Source organism: Parasteatoda tepidariorum, chromosome 9, assembly GCF_982258835.1.
Source record: "Parasteatoda tepidariorum strain Cologne lab strain chromosome 9, Ptep-v5.0, whole genome shotgun sequence".
Classification (NCBI taxonomy): domain Eukaryota; kingdom Metazoa; phylum Arthropoda; class Arachnida; order Araneae; family Theridiidae; genus Parasteatoda; species Parasteatoda tepidariorum.
This window is the reverse complement of record NC_141763.1, coordinates 73265753-73291976: the sequence shown is the minus strand read 5'-3', so window position 1 is coordinate 73291976 and position 26224 is coordinate 73265753. Positions and strand designations below refer to the sequence as shown.

The 26224-nt window shown below is 25.4% G+C and overlaps 1 protein-coding gene across 1 annotated transcript in view; it reads left to right on the top strand.

The window, feature by feature from the left end:
• The first annotated feature begins 2372 nt into the window (after positions 1–2372).
• Positions 2373–26224, top strand: part of LOC122269725 (putative nuclease HARBI1) — a 122952-nt gene continuing 99100 nt past the window's right edge. The window contains exon 1 of the mRNA XM_087152140.1: positions 2373–2504. The gene's annotated coding sequence lies outside the window, so the exon portion shown is untranslated. The remainder of the gene's footprint in view (positions 2505–26224) is intronic.

Here is a 26224-nt window from a genome sequence, read left to right as displayed (position 1 = left end):
AAAATTGACTTAACTCTTTTATATTAGATTCAAATCTTGTTGACTATTTTCTCAAAAGCTGGCATATTTTGCTTTTTTCCGGATAAAGGGTTAATAATTAACATTCTTTTTGCTACCTTTTGTAAAATTTAATAGACTTTAAAATTGACCGGTTTCTTTTATAAATTTTAAGTCTAGTTTTATTTTTTTTCCTTCAATTTACAGCACCATTAAATTTGGTTATGAGCCGTTAGGTTATTTTTTGTTGATTTAAAAAATTAGTAAAGATGAATTGATGCTAATTATTTAAAGAGTTTAATCTTGTTTATTTAACTTTTTTGTAGTGTTTGAACTTAATATTAAGATGCTTATCATGATTAAGACCAATTCATTAATCATTAAAATTACTCCAGAAAACATTTCTTTTATGAATTTAAACGCTAAAATACAGTTACAAAACTATTAAGAAATATTGCTGAAGAGAAAAAAACTTTTTTTTTTAAAAAAAGCATTAAATAAATAAATTACATTAAACAATGAAACAAAAATAAAATTGTTCTGTGGAAAACTTGCTAAATGCAACATTTAATTAAATTTGTTGATTGATAAATCAAATTCATATTTAAAATAATACCAAGTTATAACGTATTAAAATTAAATAAAGAAACAAAAATTTCCTTCCGATGTATAAAATGAAATAAGGCTGAAATGAACTTAAGTCAATATAAAAAAATTAATTATTGAATGAAAAAATCATTTACACAACGCTTCTTAATTACTGAACCTCTAAAGAAATAAAATATTAAAATTTTCTTTTCTCATTCAAAAAGTCAATCTAAAAACAAAATGGTTTAATTGATTGATTATCAAAATTAATTAATTGTTAAAATTGAATTAATTGATATAGTTCAGAATTTAAGTGTAAAGATGAGGACATTAAGAAGAAGAAAAAAGACTTAGAAAAGCAACAAAGCAGACACAAAAAATTTAGACAATTCCGAGGATTATCATTCAGTTAAATCTTAAAAATAAATCAATACGTAAAATGAAATTGCAGATTGCATCATATAAAAAAATAAAGTATGGTTAAGATTTCAGAAAAAATATCAATAAAGAAATAGTTAGATAAATATTGAAATAAATATTCACACATTGCAAGTAATTAAAAAAAGTAATATTTTTCCCATTAAAAAGTTAATATCAAAAACTCCTTTCAAATCGTAAAAAAATGAATTAATATTGTCTAACAATTAAATGAATCGATTCCCGGCAAAACTATGAATGTTAGAACTCAGAAACAAAGGACTTAATAGATTCATGTCTAATGACAAATTTTTCGCAAAACATGAAGTCCTAGTAAAAATATTACTGTTCTGAAGATAAACAATTATGTTCAATATTTTAGATTGATCAATTCAGGGAATATTAAAAGGTATAAGAATTCAACGTGTCTTTCAGAAATTAAAAATTAAATAAATAAAAAAAATAAAGTAAACAAATGAATAAAAAATAAAATAAATAAATGAGCAATAAAATAAATAAATATTATAATTTAATAAAGAAAAAAATAAAATATATTTTGAGTTACGTAACTGTGGCCAAAAGCACCCAAATTAAGCATCGCATCGAGGAGATAAAAACAAATGTTGAATGACAAAAATAAATCGATAAACAGATCAAAATTACAAAATAAGTTATCGCAAAAAAAAAATTAAACTATTCTTTTCTCCATTATTAAGTTAATCTAAAAAAAAAACCCATTAAAATTGAATAAATCGATATTGTCTAGCAATTACGTGAATCACTTATTAAGATGATGAATCTTAGAAAGAAAAGATAAATGTAAAAAAGCAAAACGATCCCCGGTAAAATTTAGAACGTTAAAACACAGGAACAAATGACTGAGTCTCTCTTCATGTCAAATGTCTCCTCATCACAAAACAAAACAAAGTCGCAAGTGCGATCTGTTAAAAGTTTTATCTCATCGGTTTGAGGAGACAAATAAAAGAAGGGAGCATTCAGAAATAAAATAAAGGAGAGAAATGAAGTAAAAAAAAAAAAAAGAGTTAGAAAACCGTCTAAGAGCTGTGGAAACGGATGACCTTGTATCATCCTAGGCATGGGATCTAAATTTGTCTCTCATTCTCTGTTTACCCAGCAGGTGCGCGTGACGTCACAAATGCTGGGCGAATCACAGTTATGAATAACAATGTCCAAATACGCGACAGGAAAAAAGTGCGGTACTTATTTTTAACCGATTTATGAATATTTTCGCTAAAAACTCACTTCAAAGTTATATTTTAAGCTCTATATGAATGTTTTTAACCAAAAATCATCCTTTATATTTGATGATTTAGTTGTTTGGTGCGGAGGGATATGTTTTTATTTACTTGCCGGTTTCTCCGCACGCGAGAGACAGCTCTTTGACTAAATGTGGTGGATGGATTTGAGGGAATTGTACATCATTGTCGTTTGCGTTTAATTTTTTTCCTTACGACGTTGTTTCGTTCCTGTAATATGAAGAGGTGAGATCTTTTGGAAATATTATAAAAATCGTCCTTCCGCTCCAATGGATATTTTAGAATGTTATCGGGACAAGGTATGTCATCTGCCGGACTTTTATCGAACGAAATAATAGGGGAGCGGAAACTAACGGTCATAACGGAGAAAGCCAGCAAAATCGCCGGTATTATTATCAAATGCTCAAATTAATAACCAGAATTACGTAAAGAATCTGTGACGTCATACACTTGAGAAATCATTTGTACTTATAGAGATCGTTTGCATTTCTAGTTGCAAGAATATTATTTCTTTTTCCGTCCCAATTAAATGAAGTGAATCGAATATAAATATGAATAAAATATTAAGATATTTTAATTTAATTGATAGTATATTAACAGGTATTTTATTTTTTTTCATTGTATGCACTTTTATAAATAAAATGCGTGTGCTAAAAAAGTCGTCTGGGACTTAAAAGAGAAAAACAAACTTGCCGGTAGAGAGCGCGTGATTTTCGGCGTGTTTTTGAAACTTACCGTAAAATTGCTTCTTAAAGATCATAGTTTCTACCAGTATACAAGATGGTGTAAAACGTTACATTCAACAGTTTTACTAGTTTTTAAAAATTAATATTTACGAAATATTTTTTTGCTTTCGTGTTGTCAAAGCGATTTTATTTTTGTTTTTATGGATATTTGGGATTAAAAAAAATTTCTTGTTGGATAATTTTGATTATGTTTACACATAACAAAAGCATTTATTTCTGACAATAAATAAGAAAAGAAACATTAAACTTTTATACACTTGCTCTTAAAAATTTCAATGTGTGATAATATATCGATTATATACAAATAAATTTGTCATCCAGCTAATCAATTAATTTTTTATCTTATTATTTTAGCTTTGCCAAAAACATACCTAAATGAAACAAAAGATATGTGTATAAACATGAAACAAAAGATTTTATAAAATTATTTAATAATCATAAATGTATAAATTAAAAACTCATTTCTGTTAAAAACATTTAAACAGATAGTTCTGCATTGATGAACATAAATTACTGCTTATAAATAAATTTGTTATGAATATCACCATTAAAGTGATTTACTCTTGAAAATTTTATATTTCTAGATTTGCCTTCACAATACATTAACTAACAGAAAGATATTTGTATAAATATTTAAATAATTTTTTATAAGATCTTTTATAAGCATAACTTAAAATTACTTTAAAAACATAAATTCACGCTTGAAGAAGCATTTCTGTTTAAAATAGTAATAATGTTTTTCAAGCAAAATGTTAACTAATTATATATACAATATAATAAAAGTATTATCCTAATATTTAACAATATGTTTTATTAAATATTAACTCGCTTTATATTTTTATAACTTTTGTATTTAAAATATAGCTATGAAACACTTTTTCAAACTCAGTTAGTTTTAAAATTTTAAACAAATCCTTTTTAAATTAAAAATAATCTGAAGTCTTTAAATAGTATTAATATGAATAATAGTAACATGAAATTTTTTTTTACATTTAAATAAAAGGTGATTATTACTCCTATTTTAAGTATATAATTTGAACTTTTTCATAAAATCAAATTTCTATAAATTTCAGATGCAAAACTCAATATTTAAGAAAAATATAAATATATTTTAACTAGTTTAAACTTTTAGTTTTATAGCATTAAGATAAATTTTAATTGTAATTTAAATAATTTACTTTAATAGTTTACATTATACTTAATATCATATTTCTCGTGCTAAAGATATCGTATTTAATTTTTAAAACAAGTAATTATTTCAAATTTTATTATATTTAATATATTAATTAATTTTAAAATATTTATAACATACTTTCTATAATTAGTCTTTATAAATATTTAATATTTCTTCATTCTATTAAATTTTTGTATATGAAAAGTTAGTTTTTTTTGAAAAAAATTTTTGCTGTTTTTATTTTTTTAAGTTCTCAAGATTATTCTTCAATTTGTGTTTTTGTTCATTTTATTTATTTATTTTTAATTTTTATTAGTTCAACTTAAAAAGTGATTTATAGAATTAAAAAAATTTATTTATTTTTTATTTTTACAAATTAATTTATTTTGAGGTAGCTATGAATTAAAAACAAATGAAAATGAAATTTGCATCCACATTTTTACTCTTCATTTTTAAAAATGGGAAAACCTCTTTGCAGTCTAAATATAAATCACATTTTAAAACTATACAAAAAATTAAAATTATCTCTTATTTAATAATTATTAACATAGTTTAAAATAGTTAATTTACGCTTATCTTCTTCAAATTTAATTTACTCATGTTTTATTAATTTAGTTTAATTATCATGAATACAATTTTTAGTTGCCCATTTTTATCCAAATATTTGATTAAGTTTTATACTGTTGGCTATTTATGACAGATTATAAAAGAACAATATGAAGCAAAACATAAAGTAATTAAAGCTTTCTCATTAGTAACTTTTCATAATATATATATATATATATATATATATATATATATATAATAATAATAATAATAATAATTTTATAAGATAATATATATATATAATATATGTAATAAAATATTTATAATATGAGCTTAATAGCATAACTCTATTTTTTTTTCATCTTAATAAAAAGTTTAGTCCTTAGCTATTAAAATGGATAGATTATACTTTAAATCTGCACCATATGTTCTTAAGTTTGATTAAAAAATCAATTGATGCATAATTTATTTCATTTGTCTTATTTAAATCGATCTAAATTGATCTTTCTAAATTTATTCTTCTTCTATATGCTCAATTATTCTAAATCAATCTTTTAAATAAATCTAAATCGGGCATTTATTTAGTTATGTAAGACATTTATTTTTGTATACAGATTAATTTTTTTGCTAATTTAAGTAATAATTATTACTTTCTAATTTTTTTTAACATATTTAAATTACCTCTCATTCATAAACATATTTATTACCTCAAAAATATATTCCATTAACAATAAACAGTACATAACATTTCGATCTTATTTTCCGTATTTATGTATTGAATCTAAAGTATAATACATGTTTATGAAAAAATATGAATAGCTTGTAAAATCTTGTTGGCATGAGGTATTAACTTATATAAATTTCTCATTTATAACTCATCATTTGAATTTCATTTGTTAGTTATTTTTAATCAGTTTTAATATCTGTTACTAATTCTTAATGTTTATTTAAGAATATTTCAAAAAACTGTTTCAATTTCAGGCAATTTTTTTAATTTGTATAACGGTAATTTTTTGATGGATATAAAAATTATTAAAACATTGTAATACCTTGACACATTATTATTAAAACCCTTTTATGAAACAGAAGAATAAAATGTTTTAACGAATAAATATTGTGTATAATACTTGTATGTTGCAGAATATTTAAAAAAATCTCTTAATTTTTCTGTAACTTCTAATAATATGTAATTAACAAATAGTAAAATTAATTGTTAGTTTCCGTTTATATGTAAGTACTTTTTGATCTCTGTGGGACGTAAAAAATTTTAAAATCTAATTCTCAATCTCGAATTATCAATTTATTGAAAATGCATAAAATTTTTAATAGCTTTTTAAAATTAAAGAAATGTGTTCTACTTTTTCACATATTTTTTACTGAACTAACTTAATGAACAAATATGAGTCAGTACTAGTTAGGAGAATTTTATGGCCCCTTAAACAGACTAGTACAACCAAAATGTCTTTTGCCTGATATTTTTATTGCACAAATGAAATATGAGAATTATTATATACTTTACTTAATCATTCTATAGAATATTCATTTCTACAAAATGAAACTTTACATTGTAGATTTTTTATTAGTTATTTTACAAAATTCAATGCCTTAAATATTAATCATGTCATGCTTATGCGTTCGGTTTTTGACATGCTGTACTATTACTAGGCATTTTATACAAAGTCGGAAATCCACATTGAGGCATCATGCATGCACATAGAGCAAAATAAACAAATAAACAAAACGGACTACTCTGAATAACTTTTGATCTAATAATCGAATCTTCACGTTCTAGGACTCAATCTTAATGGCTCGAAAGGGTGACTTACGTTAAATAATTTATGCTAATATGCTAAATAATTAGTGGGAACGATATTTCAAGCTGCGAATTCAGACACAAAAATGTACTTTCTTTGAATAAACATACCTTTTTTCCCGACGGATTTTAACGGATCCCCAAAATATAGCGGGTAGCCGCAATCTGGGAAATATTGTCCCAATAGTTTGTTCCTGTTACCTTACAGCAGTGTTTCCCAAACCTATGATTTTTCTGTACCCTTCCTAAATTTTTCGTAACGCTGTGTACCACTAATAAAAAACTTATGTATTTTTTACTATAAAAAAATTACACAAAAGATAAAAATCACAAATGGCTGTTGACACAACTAATTGTTAACTGTTAACTCTGCAAAAAATAGCCAATAGAAAAATACGTAATCGTAAATTTTCATGACTAACTTTGCTTTTAAATAAAATTTTTGAAATTTTCGTTTGTTGCAAGATATTTCGCATAAGAACACGTGCCCCAGCTAAACTGTTCCCGTACCCCTGGGGGTACGCGTACCACACTTTGGGAAACACTGCCTTACAGGATGTAAAAATGTTTGTGAAATATTCACAATTTTTTTAGAAGTTTTGTTTTGAAATTCATTTTTTAAAATGTCTGTGAAACAAATTTCGTTTTCAGACTTTTCATTTTCAATTTAGACAGAAAACATATCACATCACATTTGCATTTACTATTACCGTTCACTACTACAACTACTACGCAAAAGAAACAGCTTTCAATGATTCTTCTCAATGACGTAATTTAATCCATTCATAACTTTTTTAACTACTCGTTATGTTAATACTAGTATAGATATTTGAATTTGCTTGAACCGACGAACAAAATTAGCTTTTTGATTTTCGTCTTAAAAAGTGAATATTTTGATTTTAGTTTTTAAATAGGATCTCAAATAGACATTTATTTCAATTTTACTATTTGTATTCTGTTTAGAAAAATGAAGGGAAATATTTTAAAACTGAATAATTTATTAAGAGACACTTATTACTAATTGAAGCACTGTAACGAAGAACGCTATTGAGAAATATTACCTTATGGATTTATTTTATTACTTTACTTTATATTTACTAAGTTGAAAAATAGTATTTTTATTTACGTACTTTATTATTTCACCTAATATTTCGAAATAATTAAAAAAATATTTGATAATATAATACATTCTATATCAACTTGCTGTAAAAAATTATGGATCAAATTACAGTAAAAAGTACTGGCACCATCTTTTTTTCATCAAATTTTACACCGTAATTTTAACAGAAATATTGATTACAGTGTGATTTTACAGTAAAAATTAGGGTAGATCAGAATTTTGTTCCGTAAAATGTTCAGTAAAAATGAATTTTACTGTAAAAAGTACCGTCACCCTGAGGTGCCACTATTTCTTACTGTAATATGAATAGGGATTTTTTACAATATGTTGTGCATGTATGTAATGCATTTAAATAAACTGGAAAAGATTTATACAGCACAAAATATCCCAATTACTTTAAAATGAGTTTAGAAAAAAATACAAAATCATTTGAGCTATATTCATAAATAGCAATTATATGAAAAATTCATATTGATAGATGATAATTGATGAAATGTTTCTGGGATGTTATTTTAAAATATTTTTGGGATGATAAAAAAAATATTGTATACAATCTAAAATATTTTTGGTATATATTAAAAATAATTCAAATATGTCAGAAATCAACATTTCTACATTTTATTGACCTGTATACACGTTTCTGATATTATTTTTTTGGGTGTTTTGTGTTGTATGGCATTTGGGGATATAATGTATATGATAGTGCATTACGCCAATATATATATACATATATATATAACTCGAGTTTGTAATCTTTCTTGACGTATCGGAAGTATTTGTTCGAAAAATTAAGAAATCGTTTTTAAAGTGGATAATAAAATGTTATCTTGATAACTCATTGATTACTTTTATGGAACTAAGAATATAAAAGTCTTACTAATTAATACCAGAAATGTAAAATGATAAACAATGTTATTCTATTTTTAAACCAGCAAATTTTCTAACTAATATTTTATATACTTATAGTTTTAGTAACAAATAAAAACATGATTTTAGTAATAAAAATTCTTAATTTAAACTTGACTTGCAAGCCATTTAAAACATTATAAACACTGATAAATATTGTGAGATAAGATAACATTTTACTAGGAACAAAAAAGTGTTTATCTATAAATAAAGGAGTTGTTTATCTAGAAACAAAGAAATAGTTTTCATAAACAATTTGCTTATAAGCAAATGTTAACATATTATAACAATTTATTTTTTATTGAACTTCGTTGTTATATTAAGAACATTATTTAAAACTTTATTTTATGCGGTTATTGTGAAATGTAACATATACTGCATTTAATAACATGGTAGTCAACAACAGAGACATTTTATTTTTTATAACGTTACAAAATTTTGATAATTTAATATAGTTAAAACGCACATCTCTCATTCAGTTTTGTTAAAATATATTTAAGATAAGTTGAAAACATTATTTTATTGGAAACGTTATTTACTTCCTGCTATGTTCAGAAGAAAAAAAAAGATTAAAAAATAACTTGTTCAATTAGACGTTATGATATATAGACATGAATGAATTCTATATCGTCTCTGATTTTCTGTATCAGAGATTTCCTGTATCAGAGATTTCCTGTATCGGAAATTTCCTGTATTCTGATTTCCTGTATCAGAAAATTGTGAAAAAGAATGCATTTTATTCACCCTTTTAATACCTTAATAAAAACATTTAAAGTATTTAAAACTAATAGTGCAAATGTACATATAAATTAGTTTGTTATTTAAATTATTAATTTAAGAAGTAATAAATAAAGCGCTATTTTGTAAAACAAATATGTTTATACCAAATTTATCATAAATTTTTTTGTGATAAAAAATTTTGAAACGTCTAACATTTTTAATCGAGGTAAAATGGGCATAAGATGAATATTGAAATGTTTATGTACATTTGTTTCAATCTTTTGTTATGTTTATTAAAAAAATATATGTAAAAATTATAAAACATTGTTTTATAGAAATTCTTCGAATTGTTTCATCATTGAAATGTTTTTAATGAAATAGTAAGATATTTGCATTTATATTTTAAAAGAAATGTGCTAAAACCATTATTATTTCAATTTATCTTCAGTTTGAATTTATTTTTGAATAATAACTGTAATTCAAAAGGTTCTAGAAATGTGTTCTAATACTTCTGTAAATAAAAGAAGATCTGAAAGTAAAAGATCTTTATCAAGATAACTCTGTATTTACAATATCTTAATCAGATTAATAATGTTACAACTTATCAATGATTGAAATATACTTTTTTGTTTAAATTTTTAAAAATAGGAAAAAAGTTAGCTTGACTGATTATAATAATTTTAAAATTAATTAAAATACTATGTTTTTGAAGTAATCTTATTTTATAATTTAACATCCTTAATACTTAACTGAAATTGAAAAACAAAAAGTTAAAAAACTTTCATAGTTTTACGTGTTTTCTTTATAAATTTTATAGTTACGATGATTGATTATGATAAATGTTATAGTTTTTAACCGAAAGTTGTACGGATTTACTCATTTTAGAATAAAACGTTTAAAAATAAGTTTAATAGAATACAAAGTTTATTGCCTTTAGATATTTAACATAATATTTCTAAAAATATATTTAAGTTATAATATTTTTAAAAAAAGCTTATTGTCTTTAATTATTTAGCATAATTTTTGACAAAATACATTCATTTTTTTAAAATATAAAATACAGATAATTCTGAAGAAAAGCACCGTTTAATTCTGTCATTAAGTATATTTTATTTCCTTTTTTGAAATTAAATATTACATTACGTAAAAAAATTTTGTTGCATTTATACATATACATGATCTTGACTAATTTGTTTGTAGGGATTTCAAATTCCTAATTAATATTTCTTCTAAAGATACAAATTTTTTAAAAAGATATTTTTAGTCTATTTTTTGTCGAAATGTTTAAACTTAAAAACGTTGTGTATTGTTGTACGTTGTGTAAACGTTGTGTACAGGAGATTGTGTAAATTTTGCTACCAACTTCTAGGGTTGTTAGATAAAATTGCATAAAAACTCATGCCTGGAAATGGCATTGTACGTGGCTAAAGGCGCATTCCTATTATGACTGGTTCAAAAGCTCGCGAAAAAATAATCATATTAGAAACGCGCCCCCAGTGGCGTACTACGGCATTTCCTATACGATTTTAAGTCTTCTCACTTCTCTGAAAGTTTGTGGCAACATTTGTGAGACCCCCTGCTAAATATAACGTTTTTAAACTTGTACATTTTGACGAATAGATTTAAAATACCATTTCTTTTTTTTCAAAAAAATAAGAAAATGCAGCGTAGAGTGAGAAACAAATTAAAGATTTAAAATCAGCGATACGAAACTATTTAAGGTCTGTTAAATAATCTCATGAAACAGAAAACAAAACAAAAAAATCCCCAGTGTTATTTATGACAATCAATTTATGTTAGTTAGTAAACAATTAAACTGTATGTAATAAATTTTAAAATTGCATATAATATTACTGTTATTTTACTGATACTCAACTTCTTTAATATTAAAACTTGTACACTGATAAAAACATTATTTTCCTAAAGCATTCAGGTTTTTGAACTTATACGATACATGTTTTTGTTGATTTTTATTTTTATTAAATTATTTGATAACATAATGGATAGAAAATCAGAAGAACAATGATTCTATGAATATTTTTTCTATATTATTTGCACATCATTTTGAAGTGTTTTTAGAGATAACAAAAATAACACAAAAACTGCTAATTCATTCCCTTAATGAGTATTTTCTGTAATGGTCTAATGACCGTAAAATTCTCCATTGAAAACTATTCTGAAGTATTTAAGATTAAAAGGAGATAAAGGTTGTTATGATTTTGAACATTTATAGTTGTTTTTGCTTTTTTTTTTACTAAACCTTTCACTAACATTTATAATTATTAAGTATTTTTAAAACACCTTGTAACAGATCATAAACTGTATTGAAATATTTAAATTTTTTGTTCCTACCCAAACTGATATCTAAGATTTTATTCATTTTAAAATTCTTCTACACTGAGAAAAAAATTCTAAAACTAACCGTACTGTGTGGTAACGACATTTCTGACCAAAAGAACCAAAATACTGGTTACTAAAACTGAAATATAAGGTATTTAAATCATTCCTTTGGTATTTTTTCCATCCACCTGATAACAGTCAACCACAAATTCTGGTTTTTAAAATTCTAATTCTTATTATCACACGTTTAGTAAAAAATACAAAATTGGAAAGTAAATTTAACAGAATAGAGTGTTTTTATGCAATGCTCTGAGGTATCATTATAAAATTACCAAATTTTACCGTATTTACCTAATTTTATCACAAATCATAAAACCATATTTTATTGTTAATTTAACTAATCATTACCAAAGAACTTTTGTAAAAATTACAGAGAATTTTGGTGTTCCTATAGAGAGAGAGAAATACGGTAATTTTACCGTATTATGGTACTTTTGGTCATACTTTTTTCTCTATGTAGGCATTGTTTTTATTTATTGAATTGCAGGCAACTCTCCAATGTTCTATATTTAACTTCATAAATCTTTAATATGATTAAGAACCTATGAGAATTTTTAAACTAAGTATCAGTACCAATCTGCATTTCTGTCACCGGTAGTAAAAACCACGAAAAACTTTCTCATTGATCACGAAGACAATGATTATCGAGCTCGTGATTAGTCTTCCATCAAGGTTAATTTCTGCCAGGTCCTTACTAGGAATGTGCTCAATTTTTGTGTCCTAACCCTTATTGGCCTGCACCCATCATTCCATAATTTGAAAATAATATTGGAAATTTTATATGTTCATAATACCATACATCTTAACCCGGTATAAATAAAAATATGAGTGATATACATCTACCATTCAGATTAATTGGTAGCAGCATAACTGAAAATTTAAAGCAGCTGAGGTATCCAGCATGTATAATAAATGAAATATACCCTTTCTCAATGTCTCAGTGATTTGAGTAAAGATTTTTATGTTTGCCCTTTGAGCCACAATGGCGCAGTACTTAAGTTACTAGATTGTACTGTGTAAGACCGAAGTTCTAACTCCAGTGTCATCTTGAAGCCTATCCATCTTCAGATCAATAGATGACAAATCTTGAAAGTAAAGGCAACCAATGCACAATACTGACCACTGGAAATTGTAGAGCTTTAACAGCCGTGACCCCTTAGTCAACAACTGGCTGTAGAAGGAGTATTTTTATCGTTGCTCTTTGTGTTGCCCCTTTTTTAAGAAGGTCTTAACTTTTTGGGATTATTGTAATCTGAATTACGACAACGGTACTGAAATCATGAAACTTTGTTATTAAGATCATTGTGTAGTACAAATGTTTTCAATTGTAACTTTTTAAAACGCTGCTTGTGTGAGTACAAATTACATTTTCTTATTCTACATACCTTATAAGTTTATAAATTAAATCATTTTATTAAAATCTAGCTTGTATGATTTTAAATAAATTATCTTACTAAATTCCAGCTTATAGGAATGTCAATAAAATTCTCTGTACAACTAATGAACACCATAAAATATAGCATTTTTAATTTTTGTATAAAGATGTCATAACATTCTTTTTATTCATCAAATGTAATTCGTTTAATAATGTCATAATATGCCTTTTTCCCGAACAAAAAATAAATCGAACAATTAAGAACGCAATGATACTTAATGTCTTTAAGACATCATAATTGACATAATCTTTTTAATGCGTCTAAACGCTTGAAAGGAGAAATAAAACCCTTCAGACTAAAGCCAAATTAGAATAATCTAATTCCACTGGAATAAAAAAAAGGAATAAAAAAATCAAACGATACACTTTTTCTTGTCTGCCACCAGCGCAGGTTTGAGGTCGGATGAAAAAAAACCGGTAAAGAGAGAGACATGAAAAACATGGAAGGTAAATGAGCCGATCAGCAAGCCGATAGGGAAAGTGTCAAAATGTTGGCCCTATCATAAACGTTCGAATATACTTACTATCTGTGCGGTTCCTATTTCCAATCATTAAAAACAGGTTCTGGATTTGTAATACGCCGCGAAAGAACCTAAGTAAACCGTTTTTTGACATGAATCAAGAGTAGGGACACTATGACAAAAATTATTCAATTTCATTTCCCTCCTCTTTTTATTCTCTAGCAGACGACTTTTAAAATGTCTTTTGCTGCGTTTGTGGCGCGTGACTAAGTTGTGGTAGAACGTGCGTTGGTTGTTGATTCGCAATTACATAACGGCTTTTGAAACACAACATGGGAAAAACCACCAAATGAATTTAGGGATATGCATTTATTGATTACAACTAATTTATATTACCTTTAAAGAAACCTTATAAATTCCATCATATCGGCTTCCTTAAGATAAATTACCCTTAATTGCCGCTAAAATTTATTTTAAGCTGTATGATGATTAAAACGACAAATATAAAGGTTTAAAACACTTGATTACTGTAAAAATATTGGAGATGTGAACTGTTATAATTTTTTTAAATTCGTAATCTGAAGCTTTCTAATTTTTTGAATCCATTAGAAAAAAAAATTGCGGACTTTATCCTCGTCTAAATAAATCATATCTGTAAATTGCATGTTCCAACATTCAATTAATTAATCACCACTACTAAGGAATTTATATAATGCAGCTTGTCAATGACATTTTCCAGAATAGCAATAACTTATTTTCTTTTTCACGTTGGTTTAGTTCTCGTGATCCGTGTGTAGTGTAATAAAAAAAATTCTGAACTTAAAGAGTTAGTTTTTAGTTAATTTTATTTTCAGATTACTTTTCTCTTAAACTATACTGCTAAACTAGAGTTATTTAAAGAAAAAACTAATGTTATTACTTTTATAATTGAAATGTATCAAGCGTGTAAAATTTTTAAATTATTATATATTTAATTGATGGTCTTAAGACAAATAACTTGAGCATATTTCAGCACAGCTCTGATAGAGAGCTAGGAGTCGTGAGGTCAATCTTGCAAAAATTTGATAACATTGCCGTATAAATGACATTTATGGTTAAAAAAAAGACTGATAAAAAAAAACATTATTTACGGTTTTTAAAACAAATTATTTGTATTTATGAACAAAATTTATTTGTATTTCAAAATGCATTCATTTAAATTTTTACATTTTGAAATTACAGATTTTGAGATTCAATATATGATATAATCGATATCCTTGCCATCAAATTGCATAGATTCAAATTTAAAATTTCTGCAAATTACAATGAAATATGGAGACTTTGATGACTTCTTGAATAGCTATTTTGTTCTCAGTGATGATTACTAATTATTAAATTAAGCTTATTCATAAATACCACACAAAAACGGTTTAATCCTTACATTGTCTCACAGGCATCAATGACTACTTCTTTAATGGCACTTTTTAGCGCGATAATTGTCAGTGTTATTAAATTAATCTTTTGCATAAATAACGCCCCGCGAAAGCAGGTTAGTCTAAATATTGTTTTATAGACATCGTTGACTTCTTGAATTACAATTCTGAGTCGATGATGGTTAGGGTTATTAAATTAAACTTTTTCATAAATCACAAAACCCAAGATTAACCCACAGAAACGGGTTAGTCTTAATATTGTCTCAAGCATAGGTAACTTCTTAATGGCTCTTAGATAGTTGTAGTGTTTTCAGCTTAAATTTTGTCATGAATATTGCCCCATAAAAGCAAGTTACAAGGAACAATGCGACCAAATAGTAATCCTTTCAGAGGTTTCTGGCTACCTCATAGCCAGTATACAATCTTACACAAAAATGAACAACTCTAAACTAAACTTTAAAAAAATCCTCATTCAAAATAAAAAATAATAATAAATTTTTAGCAAGCCCTACTGTCAACTGCCGAGTTTCAACAATATCTCGCGTAGTTCAAAAAATATCAAGTTTTTCTTTCATCAACTTCTTTCTTAATTTTAAATAATTTTCTTTTGCCTCTTACTTAATTTATAGATATAACTATATAGCTTAATCTAATAAAAATTATAATGAAAAAGGACTAAACCAATATTTTTCTTTCTTAACAAAGGATGTATTTAAATAAAATTACAAGTGCATAAATTCATTTTAACATAAAATGTCAATATATAATTACTATGCTATCTAATGCCCTAAACGAAATCATAAGTGAAAAATTGGTGTAAACTAGTTTCTTTTTTTACGAAAAAAAATATCTGCTACAACTAACAACTAGTTTTTCTTAGTTAATGTTTTTGTCGCCAAGAATAACAGTTATTTCATCTTCTTATAGAAGCTACAAAGAAACAAGTACTAACAAACAACTCATTTAAATGTTTTCTGTCGCCATTTTGATAAAAAAAGCTCAAAGAAAACTCTCACAAACATATAATTCCAAAGCATATAATTCTTTGGTTACTAATATAAGGTGCTTTTACTGAGAACTAGCAAATAAAAATAAATAAAGATCGCCAAAGTAAAAAGAGTCTAAACTAAACTTTTTTTTTTTATGGAGCTGGTACTGTATACAGATTACCTACTGTAAGCGGTAATTTTTCAGTCAAGCTATTTGGTTGGTCCATGCAAATCTTGAATGATTCGCCTTGATAAAGTTAGGAATAAATAACAAGTTTTAAAGAAAAGTAATAACAAGTTTTTCGGTATTTTTTTTATTTCTTTTTCTTAACTCTTTTCCGACGGTTGTTCTGGTGTGTCCTTGACAAAAAGGCCTTGATTATTTTAATGTCAGACTATTTTTATTTAAAAAATAAGAAGAATTTAGAGATAGATACTAGTTATTTACGAAGTTCTGTGAGCGATATATACTTATCTCGTCTTTTTTATCAACATTTTGAATAAAACTCTTCCCAACTGTTAAAAAGTAAAAAAGGCAAAATTAATCTGTTTTGAAAAATAAAACAGAAAGATAAAGTTTGGCGAGCCATTAGCATTTTATGTGTGGTTTTAGAAGTTCTAAATGCCGATAAATATAATTTAGTCGATTAGTTATTTGATTGAAGTTTTATTTATAATGCACGTTATACTGTTATTTTTAAAAATAAAATCCTACTATTAAAAATGAAATTTATCTACTTTAAAAAATAAGGTTAGCTTTAAAAAAATAGGTTAAAAATAAGCTTTAAAAAATAAAGTTTTTAATACTGATAAATATTATTAGTCTAAGTTTATTGATTGAAATATTATTTACAATGAAAAGTTCGCTTTTATTCTTTTTAAAAAACACCAGAACTGTTAGAGAAATGAAATTAATTAGCTTTAAAAAAATAAATTGAGTAATACAGTTAACAAACCATTAGGTTTTTCGCTATTTTTTATATCAATAAATAAAATTCAGTCTATTAGTTATTTGATCGAAGTGTTATTTCTAATGCACGCTTTGCTGTTTTAAAAAAAAACTCAAGTGTTAAAAGAGTGTAGGAGAGTAACTAAATTCACAAACCATTAGTGTTTCATGTAGTTTTTGAAAGTTTATATACCGATGAATGTAATTTTTAAAGATTCCATTTCCTGAAAATTAAAATATATGATATGGATTCTAAAAATTTACGATATATACTCGTACGATATATATTTACGATGTTAGGATATATTAAAATTAATATATAAGATATATAAGACGTTCATAAATTAAATGGAGCTTACTGAGAATGATCTGTAACCTGATTTGACAGCTGAAATGGAACCGAATTTCATTAAGAAACTACTAACGATGAGAAGAAGAATAAGGAGTGGAAAAAACGTTTTAGTTCCCAAAATCACCGATAGTAGGAAACGTGGCGCTTCTTGTTTTTTGCGATATTCGAGTTAGAGGCTACAAATGCTAGAATGATAACTAATATGGATACTTTCTAAAACTCTCATGGCTCAGGGGATAGAGCATTCGCCTTCCAAAAGGGTAAACGGGTTCGAATCCCAGCCATAGCTGGTCGATACAATCAGCAACCGGCTTGCACCGACCACAGTGTTGAGGTGAAATATCCTCAGTGGTAGACGGATCATGGGTTAGAGTCCCTTTTCCGTTAGGCTAACCGTGGGAGAATCTCGTGGTCTTCCTATCCATGTAACGCAAATTCGGGTTAGTTCCATATTAAATATTTAAAAAATGAGCTACTAATATTAAAAAAAATTAAGCAAGTGGGAATTTTTTTAGATAACTTTGACTCATCATTTCGTTTCAATTCATTCATGCTTTTCTTCAATGTATCTTTTTTCCATTTTTATACGTTCCCATTATTTTATTTAATTAATTATTTTTTACTTTTTTTTCTTAATCCAGAATATCATTTTCCATATCATTTTTGGTATCTTCAAATAAATTTGGTGTCGTTTAGATTAATAGATAAATTACAAATGTTTTTGTTTAATATTCTAACCTCCAAGCGTTGAGTCTCCTGGGTAAAACTGTACGGAAATTTACCTGCTATGCACTACTGTCTCATTGAATAACATGGGGGAAAACGGTTTTTTTAAACAGGGAAACCTGCACCTATAAGTATGGAAAAGCCGCGACCAACACTCAGAAGACCCTATCTTTTTCTTTCCTCAGAAGATCCTAAAGTTTTTCCTTTAATATGGTAGTACTAGTTAACTTATTAATTAAGTATGTTCATTAATTATTTTAGAAATTTTAAAATATAATTCTTTATTATTTGCGATATTGACTTTTACCATTTGAGTTACTTATAAAATTTTATTAGGGTTAAAGTGGGATTTGTGTGGCTTTGTTAAGTTTTCATTAAAACAAATTATAAGAAAATTAGCATTTTTTGATAAATATAAGTTCTCTAAATATAAAGCATAGATCTCTTTTGTGTTTAGTTACTTACCCATCGTACTTTTTCAAATACAATAATTTGAATTTGCTTATTTCATTATTTACTACCCGAATTAAACAAAAAAAAAAAGCATCTGTGGCGAAAATTTAGAAAAACAAATTCTATCAACCATAAATATTTGATAAGTAACATTATTCCATTTTTAACAAATTGATAAAATTATCTTGGATTTTACTTATATTTAAAGATTTTACTTGTATTTTTAATGGTATTTTGATATTTTCCTTGTTTATTATTCCACCATGTTTTCTGCGTGAAACATAATATGTAAATCTCAATTTTTTTAAGACATTAAAAATAAAATAATAGTTTTTCTCTAGAAGTATTGGATTATCTCAGTATATTTTCTTGAAATTGGATGAAATTCTTCAAAAATTAGTGAATTTATATCTTTTGGATTATAAATGTTTACTTTTTGAGTTGATTAATCAGACCTCTTTGTAAACCCTTCGTTCTACAAACACGTTGAAAAACGGATTTTAGGATTATCATTCAATATTTTCAACTGTAAGGCAATTCCAGAAAAAATGAGTATCCAATTTTGATTTTTTATAAAGCCCTGATTCGTTTTAAAATTCTATAATCCAGTAAAACGGATAATCCACGTTTATTTAATTCAGATGATTTTAGATTGTCAAGGTCCTACTCTGATTTTATAACATTTTTTTGAAAATTTAAACTGAAAAAGTAATAATTATTTAATTATTTATAGAAATCAATGCAAAAGTAATTGTTTAAAATTGATTGAAATATTTGATCAGTTTAATTGGATTATTTAACACTAATACTAATATTAAAAAAATTTTGGATTGTATCAGAACGTGCAAATTAAAATACAGTGTCTAACTCTAATTAGTTTGTTGTCTGAATGATGAATAAATTTATAATTTATTCGTTAATAAAAACTAGCTTGGAAAAAATTAACTTTTTTGCATGGTATAATTTTTGGAAACTTAGTGAAATTTTTAAAATATGGCTGGCTTTTCAGCTGTTGTAAGGTAAGAAACGGAATGGTTGAGGAAAAAGATATTAGATATAATTAATATATATCTATTATATTGATATAATTTTAATAGATTATAGAAAAACTAAATAGATATAATTTTTTACCATTAATATAATGTTATTGTTTTATTTTTATTGTTTATTGTTTTGATATTATTTTACCATAATCGAAAAAATTTAAACTATATTCGAGATTATAGTTCATAATTTTAACAATTAATTGTATTTTATTGTTATGTTTTATCAGTTGTTTTGATATAAAAGCTTTTAAATTTTTTAATGTGTTCTAAATTCATTTTTAATACACAATATATTTTTACATAAATATTACACTGAGAAAAAAAAATATTTTTAAACCTATCAGAATATGGGATACCTGGATCTATGGGAACATTTAAAAGTTCAATAATTTTTACGAAGCGATTTATTAATGATTTTGGTAAAATTACAATAAGACATGGATTTATAATATGTGATAAAATTTGGTAAAATGTGATAAAATTTGGTAAAATATGATAAAATTTAGCGATAAAATTTGATAATTTTATCATGATACCTTAAAGCATAGCATAAAAACCATTTTTCTATTAAATTTACATAGTAGGATTAAAAATCTTACTCGATATTTTTCATGTGTTAAAAATGCATTCACAAAATTTTCCTTTCAAAAACGGAGTTGAGAAAGTCATTAGTTTATAAATTTAAAACTATAATTCCTTAAAAAAGTAAGTTTTATATTTTTTAACCAAAGTGAAACCTTTTTTCAGACATTAAAAGAAAATAGGACTGGATTTCAACAAATTTGGAAGCAGTTTTTTTCTCTCACAATTTCGCAAAAACAGGTACTTTCCCTAAAATACTGGACTGGCCATTTGGATTTTTTTAACTTAATATTCTAAATATATCATTTGCAGAAAACTGAAAATGGTTTATTTTACTTTTTGTGTGATAAAAATCTTCATTAAAGTTTTTAAATATACTTAGAGTAGTTAAATTAGTTAAAAATTAGTGTAATTAATGTAAAAAAGAGTATTGTGGCGTAATTTTTTTATTTATAATACCTAAATCTAAAGTAAACAGAATGTGATTTGTTTAAAGAAAAAGAAGCTTAATAGTTTAAAAAATATTTTAAAAAAATAAAAAACAACTTAAATGTATATACTCCTATAACTCCTTATAAAACTATAACTCCTTAAAAAATTATATTAATTATTTTACTAAAGTTTAATATTGTTTTCAGATATTCAAGGGAGCAGGTCGGCATTTAAAAAGATTCAGATAGTTTTTTTTTACATTATCACAAATACCAGACCATTCATAAAATTCTAGATCGGCTTCTTGGATTTCTTTACTTAATTTTCGAAACATATTTTTAAATATCTTAACTTAAATAAAACAATATAGTTTTATTTTTACTTGTAATGCCATTGAATATGCATTTGAAAAAGTATTTAACATAATAACAGAACCAACACCAATTTAAAAATTAATTTTCACCGGATAAGAAAAAATATTTGACTCAATTCCTTTATTTACCAAACCTAAATTCTATATATGGGATGTGTTTAAAAAGTGTGCATGTTTTTCTAAATGGTTTTAAAACTATAAGCGTATAAAAAAAACTATATATATAAAAGAACTGAAATTCCCGAAAAAAAAAATTTTTTTATATTTTTAAACTAAAGCTAAACTCCTTTTTCTGACATTCAAGAAAACAGGTCTGCATTTTAATAAATTTAGAAGTAGGTTTTTCTCAATTTCACAAAAACAGGATATTTCATTGAAATTCGTAATCGCCCTCTTGGACTTCTTAACATATTGTTCTAAATATATTTTTTAATATTTTGACTTACGTAAAACTGTAAATATTTTTTTTTTGAAGCCGTCAAAATATTTATTTAAAAAATATTTAATATACTAACAGAACCAACACCAATTAGTTAAAAATTAAATGTCTTCAGCCAAGAAGAATAGGTAACATAATTCTTTTATTTACAATAAATTCAAAGTAAACAGGATGGGATGTGTTTTAAAGAGGATGCATGTTTTGCTTAATGGTTTAAAAAGATGTTACGCAAGCACAACCGGGCTTGCGAAGCAATAAATTGAGCAATTGAAAACTGACCTTGATTTTCTTCATTGTATCTGGTGAGCATTATTTGTTTATTATTATTCTATTTTATTGTCCTTTTTTTCTAGAAATGACAGGCTAAATAAATAAAATTTTCTTTCTCCTTTACATGGAATCACGATTTGATTTGTGAAATGAAAGAGATTACATTTCAATAAGTGGAAAATAGTTTGATACAACCATAACTATTTTGATAGATTGAAATAAATTGTTAAGCAAACAGTTTTTTTTTAACTATAATTTTTTGTTTAGGTTACGCAACTACAAAAATTCTTTCTTTTTAGAAAAGCAAACAAGTTTTAATGCACATTCTGAATAAAATCAAAAAACATTATATTTTCTTTGTTGTATTATTTGTTCACTGTAAAAAGTGATTTATTAAACAAAAATTTTATGTTTTGGCAACAAGCTTACCCGAAATATGTTCATTTCTTTGTAAAATGTAACGAAACTTGCGTTGTTGATTAAAATTTTAATTAATTTTTTTTACTTACATAATTTTTTTCAAATATTTTTTCAACCAAGTGTAAAGTAGGCAAAAAAAATAATACCACCAAATAGAGAGAGTTCTACCCGAAGAAATTGATTTTGGTAAGATTATCGAACTGCATGGTAATGATATTTCTGGTGAAATTATTGTACCGTATGGTAATGATATTTCTGGTAAGAAAAACCATAATTCAGGTTAATAAAACCAAAATATTCGGTATTTAAACCATTCATTATTAATTTTTCAGTTCATATAATAACGGTTTACTGAAAATTCTGGTTTTCAAAATTATAGTTTTTATTACTACGCATTCAGTAAATAAATACAAAACTGAAAAATAAAATTAATTGAATAAAGGATTTTTATGCCATGCACTAAAGTATTATGATAAAATTGTCAAATTACACCACATTTACCTAATTTTATCACATTATAAAACCATATTTTATTGCTAATTTTACCGAAATCATTACCAAAGCTTAGTGAAAATACAAAACTGAAAAGTAAATTTAACCGAATAAATGGCTTTTTTACCAGGCTCTAAGAATCAGTACAATTTAGTTTTTTTCCTTTTGCGTTACTAAAAAGAGACGATAATACGGAAAGGAAAAACTTAACTAGTTAACTAATAAAACTTTCCTTCATCAGATAATTTAAATCTTGCAATCATATTTAGTTATTCAGCACTATTTAGTTTATATCCTACTGGTGTAAGAGGAAATAGTACAATTTAGGATAAATAACAATAAAAGTTAAGCTAAACAAATAAAGAACGAAAAATAATAGTTTTTTGTAGGAAAAAAACAATAAATTCAACAAAAATTAGAGTTTTCAATACAATGTTAAATCTGCCCTACTCTATGGATCTGAGATATGGCACTGCAATAAAAATAACATGAAAAAACTTCAAGTATTTATTAAGAACTGTTAATGAGGAATATTGCGTTTCAAGTGGTTCCATAAAATTTTGAATTGCAGAAATAAAAAGCATAAACTGATTCATCTGGAAATTAAAAAACGTAAGTGGAAATGGATTGGTCATGTTCTACGTAAACCTGAAAAATATATAGTCAAAAAAGTTTTTGTTTGGAACCCTAATGGCAATAGAAAAAGAGGAAAACCCAAATATTCTTGACGCAGGACGATTGTAATAGAATCGAAAACAATAGGAAAGACAGAAAATATCAGGCCAAAGTAGAGTGAGATAGAAAGTGAAGAGGAACATGTATGATGTTTTTTACCTTTGCGTTGCTGAGGAAAGATAGATAATATTATCAGGAAAAACTTTACAAGTCAACTAATAAGAATATTCCTTCATCAGATATTTTCAATCCTGCAATCATATTTAGTTATTGTCATTCATTTCGAAGTGTAAATCGAGCAGCCATTAAAAACAAGTTAGTTTTAAAACCATTTTAAACCATAAGAATGAAGAACTCAACTTTCCGCCTTAAGGTTTGCTTTCTTACAAGATTAATAAGTTTTTCCCCTTGTGTTGCAAAGGAGAAATAATACAGTAAGGAAAAACTGCTTTACAACTTAACCAATATGAAGATATATCCTGCTACATGGTTTAAATCCTCCGTATGGTTAAAAAATGGTTAAAAAATAATTTATGAATATAAAAATAATTTATTGAAATGATTAAAAAATAATTTAATTTTTTTAAATCACAAATAGGAATTTCGATTTTTTTTTATTATCATGCATAATAATAAAAAAATTAAAATACATTGTTTCTACTATATACTGTTTCTGATTAAATACTAGTTTCTAATACACTGTACGAATTTTCATTCTGAAATTACGGTAAAATAACTGGCAGCAGTCTGTCCATCTGATTAACCATAAAGTTTATGGTTAGGAACATTTCTTAACCTTTTTGTGGTTTTGAAACCGTTTAAATCTGGTTCCTTTAAAAACCGTGAATACAAAACTATACGGTTTTGTAACCATTTACTACTAGCATAGTTTCTAATCCATGAAACTTAAATGAACATTGAAGCTCTGTGGGTGTTGTGCCATTTATGCGTGAATGATAGTTTAGCATTCTAATAGTCTAGGGTCACCAATTGATGAGTGTAATACACTAGAAACTTTTAATGTATTGAAGGAATATTGTGGTATAAACGCTGGGAATCGAACCCCTGTTCAGCGGGTCATGAGGTTGGCCGATTAGATCTCTCAGCTACAGTGTATATTCAACTGCGAGGAACACGGTTACCGAGTTTTTTGTGTTGCCATAGAGCTAGAGACACGGTAGATAAATTAACCATATTCTGGTAGTTTTAACCATTATTTTTTCTAAATGCACCATGTAATTTTCTGTCCGACAGCAACGATAAATGGTTTTAGATCATTATGTTTTTATGACGCATAGAAAAATAACTTTTCAACTTGGTGTTCAAATTTTATATTTAGTAATTCACGTATATATGTTATTACATGTTCGGTAAAAAAGCTAACGCATGGCATTTATTTTGTTTTTATGTGAAAATATCAGTTGCTTACGTGTAAATAAAACATTGTAAATGTCACAAAACTAAACAAAAAGCCATTTAATTTTTCAAAATGAAATGAAAGCTGCACCTGTAACAAGTTTTGTAATACATACAACCTGACAAAACACATGTTATTTTTATAGATCTAACATCATTGTCAAAGATGCAACTCAAAAACATCAGTTATTAAATGCGATAATCTATTTTGTAACTTTTGTGTGCTGAGCTATAAACATATTTAATGTCAGCAAATCAGAAAATAAACTTAAACGTAAATATCAAAATTTCATGACTCACTTTATTGTATAGTCTCATAAATTGAGGATATTTCTTATTTTCTTAATCAGAGTTTAATTGTCTAATTTAAATACTCAAGAGTAAATAAATCATAGGCTTTTAAATATATAATTATATGCTAATGAAATATTTTGCCTAATTAAATGCTATTTTGTATGCTATAACTTATTTCTTTAAAGATTGTAAAGCTATACAATTTTATCGTAACATCAGTATTTTATTATTATTGTTATTATTATCTATACATAACATCAGCATTTTATTATTATTGTTATTATTATCTATACGTAACATCAGTATTTTATTATTATTGTTATTATTATCTATACGTAGCATCAGTATTTTATTATTATATTTTTTAAATTTTATGTAATTAACATCACTTATCTACTATTTATAAATGTTCTGTACCTAAAAAGTCACTATTCTTTAATTTTCAAATTTCTTATACCTTGACAGCACTATTTTACTATTTTTTAACTGTCCTATACTTAACGTAACTACTTATTATTTTTATTTGCTTAACATCATTGTGATTTATGTAATTCAGAATTATAATTTATTAACTTTTGTTTACTTAACAATAAATATGTTTTATGTCAGCAAATGGCTCACTTTAATGTATATACTCAGAAATTGTGGATATTTCTAATTTTCTAATTAAAGTTTAATTGTCAAATTTAAATACTCAAGAATAAATAAATCAGTGGCTTTTAAATATATAATTATATATTAATGAAATATTTTGAATAATTAAATACTGTTTTATATGCTATAACTAATTTTTTTAAGGATTTTAAAGCTATAGAATTTTAAATGTTCTATATGTAACATCAGTATTTCATTATTTTTTTAAATTTTCTATAATTATCGTCACTTATCTACTATTTGTAAATGTCCCATATCTAAAGCCACTATTTTATAATTTTTAAATCTCCTATGCCTTGATGGCTCTATTTTACTATTTTTAAATGTTCTATTGTTTGCATAATTGCTTATTATTTTTATTTATTTAACATCATAGTGATATTTGTAATTCAGAAATATAAATTATCAATTCTTGTTTACTTAACTATAAATATGTTTTACGATAATTAATGACTAACTTTAATATATATACTCAGAATTTGCGGAGATTTCTAATTTTCTAATCAAAAAGTGATATGTAAATTTAAATACTGAAGAGCTTTTATGAGCTTTAAATATATTGTTATCTTTATGAGCTTTTTAAATATATTGTTATCAATACATATAAAAATGAATGTCTTTCTGTGTGTGGGTGTGTCTTTTCTAGACTT